This window comes from Jaculus jaculus, chromosome 4, assembly GCF_020740685.1.
Source record: "Jaculus jaculus isolate mJacJac1 chromosome 4, mJacJac1.mat.Y.cur, whole genome shotgun sequence".
Taxonomy (NCBI): domain Eukaryota; kingdom Metazoa; phylum Chordata; class Mammalia; order Rodentia; family Dipodidae; genus Jaculus; species Jaculus jaculus.
In genome coordinates this window covers 145,189,934-145,193,575 of record NC_059105.1, presented here as the reverse complement: position 1 = coordinate 145,193,575, position 3,642 = coordinate 145,189,934, and positions in this window count along the sequence as shown.

Genomic DNA, 3,642 nt, shown 5'->3' with positions numbered 1-3,642 from the left:
CTCTCAGCTGGGCCTGGGCTAGCTGGGAGGGGCCCCAGCCCTTATACTCCTCCACATGGGTTCTTTTTCCCCTACAGCTCCCCTCATGGCAGGAGCTCCTTGAATTTTCTTTTCTTTCTATTTTTTTCCACTCTTTTTTTATCCAGTCCCTCCACATGAAATCTCTATCTACATGGGTGATTTTCCTTGGCTCTATACTTCCCTCAATAACTATAATAATTTAATAATTATCCTTCTCAGTCTTTTTAATTCAATTCTTTGATTAAAATTAGAAATGAACCTAGGGCTTGGGGTTCAAGGACTTTCTTGGACTCCTCACACCCCATTACAAAACCAAGAACAAAGCCTCATGAACTGTCAGAGCAAAGGCAATTCAAGAATTAATAACACATGGTGGATTAAAATTATTCAAAGAGCCTACCAATACATAATAAAATAAAAATAAAAGCTTTAAACCATTATATTTTATAAGCTTCACAAACGTCTCCAGCTAAGTTGGCTATACCTGTTCCATCACTCAATGGCTTTAAGTTCAAGGAATGAGGTCTTCATGTGGTAAGTGTGTAAAATCTATACATAAGTCTCTGGCAGAAAACAAAAGCAAAACAAAACAGTTAATGAACTAGATCTGGCCCAGTAAATGTTTGCTGACAATGAATGCTAACATTTATGAGAAATGTACAGTTCTTGTATAGTGTTGACTCTCAATAAAATGACTTAATTGAAAGTATGTAAAATTAATTACTTATTCAGATGGATATATACATATATATATATATACATATGGATATATATGTGTACATATACATATTGGCAACATATATATATACATATACATACACATATATATATATATATATATATATATGCCGATATATTTGCATTTTGTTTCCATGTTTCACTATATTTTGTATTTCAGTTTTAGCAAACATAGGGGACAGATAGGGACATTTATATTCTCATATTATAGGAACAATTTTATACTTCATTTCAGACAAATCTACACAGACACATTGTAAGTCATCCAACACGTACACATTGTTAATGGTTTGTTTGTTCTCAGTTAACCTTCAACCTAGATACCCTTCAAACTTCAGTGGCTCAGGAGGAATGCAAGGCTCAGTGGCCTTGGTTTATGCAAATCCTTCTCATTCACACAGAGATGATAATGAAGTAATCTCAGAGACAAAGACAAGCACTTGGCCAGAGGGACAAGATGAAATTGTGGGATGATTGACTGCCTTTGACTATGCTCCCTATGTAATCTGCTGGATGAATATGAGATATAAGTCAGACCTTGATGATATTAATCCTCTGCCTTAGGTTTTCAGCCCCCCCCACCAGCATGGGGTTCACAGTCCCAGTATCCTGAGGGGCAGTTTCCAGTGGTCATCTCATAGGAGCACCTTGGCTCTGTGTATCTTCCTTCTAAGTAGAACCAGCCACCAGGACTCAGCGGTCTACAGTGAGGTCTGCAGTCCAGACCTGAGGTGTGGGTGTTAAGGCTACAAAAGGGCAGTACACTTTGCACCAATCTTGATTGAGGCTTTCTCCTCTTGCCTGTCCTCTTCACTCTGCAAAACCAAGTGCTGCCATTCATGTTCTCAGCAGAACAGACCACCCAGTATGTTTCCAAATACATTTCAAGTGTTTAAAAGAAGATCCCCTATATAAAACCCATTGCATAGTATTTTCTACCATAAAAATGACATTTGCACCTTTATATTTAACTAACCTATTTATTTATTTGAGAGAAAGAAGTACTGAGAAAGAGAAACAGAGAGAATGGGCATGCCAGGGCCTCCAGCTCACTGCAAATGACCCCCAGATGCATGTGCCCCCTTGTGCATCTGGCTTATGTGGGTTGAATTGGGTCCTTTTAGTCTTCACAGGCAAGCACCTTAACTACTAAACCATCTATCCAGTCTTACGTTTGCATATTTAAATCAGTCCCAAACTGTGTTTCTTGTTAATATTAAGACCCAGGGACATTGCTGGTTCTTGCCAGGCCTGTGGATAAGGGAGTGAAAGCAGGTCGACATCACAGAATAATAATTTGGCAAAATATATTTTAAAAAGCTCTCAAATTCTCTTAGATGTCTATTGCTTTCTAAGATCCTTCAGACTACATAAAATCTGGATGAACTGTAATGAGCTTCATGACAATAAGGGTAAAAATGAAAACAACAAAACTGACAACTGGCTAAAGAAAGTGTGATAGGACTCTCTCATGGGATTTACAAGGTAATTTAAGGCTAAATAACCAGCCATCAAATAAAAGCAAAGGAAAAACTCACATAAAAAATTGTGATGTGAAAACATTCCTGGAAAACATTTTGCAAAACTAAGCTGATAAAAAGATTAATTTATATTCTGTAGGAGTATCAGAGATTAAAAATATAAAACACTAGAAAAATGTCAAAAATTAATAGAAATTTCCCAAAAGAAATGTCAAGATCTAATAAAATGTTCACATGCACAAACACGCACACACACCATGAAATTAAATTACATGCTTGTTTGTATGTATCAGGTTGTTAATATTAAAAGTCATTATACTAATGCTAATAGCACTCCCAAACACTGTGCACATTATTACAACCACTGTGGAGGATGATTTGTGGAGTTATGCTTATTGACAAACTGCCTAGTGAGCATAGTGTCTCTCAGGTACTGAGAAGGGTTTTGAATAGGTCCAGGAAAATAAGAAAGAGATTTTGCTGTCAGCCTTCTCAGGATGCATGTGCTATCTACATTTGGATTTTTCTCCAGTGGACAGAGTTCGCTTTTTCCTCCACCCTTATGGGCCAGTCACATGACTAGCTCTGAGTAGCAGGATGCAGGCATACATAAAAGAGTCTGCTGGGGAAGCTGGAGATGTCTCTCAGGTAGACATAAGATGTTTGCCTATCACAAAAATAGCCCTAGTCCCCCACCTTCCAAGAAAGTGTGCTGAGCTGGACTTGCTCTATGGTGATTGTGTTAACCTCCATAGGAAGATACCAATGAAGCCATTGTTTAAACTTTTAGCCTGGTCTCTCGAAGAAAAGATGTGACCTAAGAGCACCAGCCCAACCAAGCCAAGCAGAAAGCATGCTAACCAACAGAACTACAACGTAGTCAGCTATAAATCAATCTTTGTTGCTATACGCAACCATTCTGAAGCACTTGTTAGGAAGATTTGTGGGATGAAACCCCTACTCAATTTTTATTTTTGTTAAGAATATACTTGTATGGGATTGAAGAAATGGCTTATTGGTTAAGGTACTTGCCTGAAAAGCCTAGGGACCCTGGATTGATTCCCTAGGACCCACATAAGCCAGATATACTAGGTGGCACATGTATCTGAAGTTTGTTTATAGCAGCTGAAGGCACTGGGATGCCCATTCTTACTTTATCTCTCTCCCTCTCTCTCTCTCTCTCTCTCTCTCTCTCTCTCTCTCTCTCTCTCTCTCTCTCTCAGCTTCTTTCTCTCTCTCATTCTAAAATAAATAAATAAATATAACATATTCCAAAAGTATTTAAAAAAAAGAATGTACTTGTAGGGATACATCATGTGTTGGTACCATCTTTTCTCTCCTCCCTGCCCTCATTCTGCTGGGGGCTTCCTCTGGGGGATTGCTGGTATTCCCCATGGGGTTG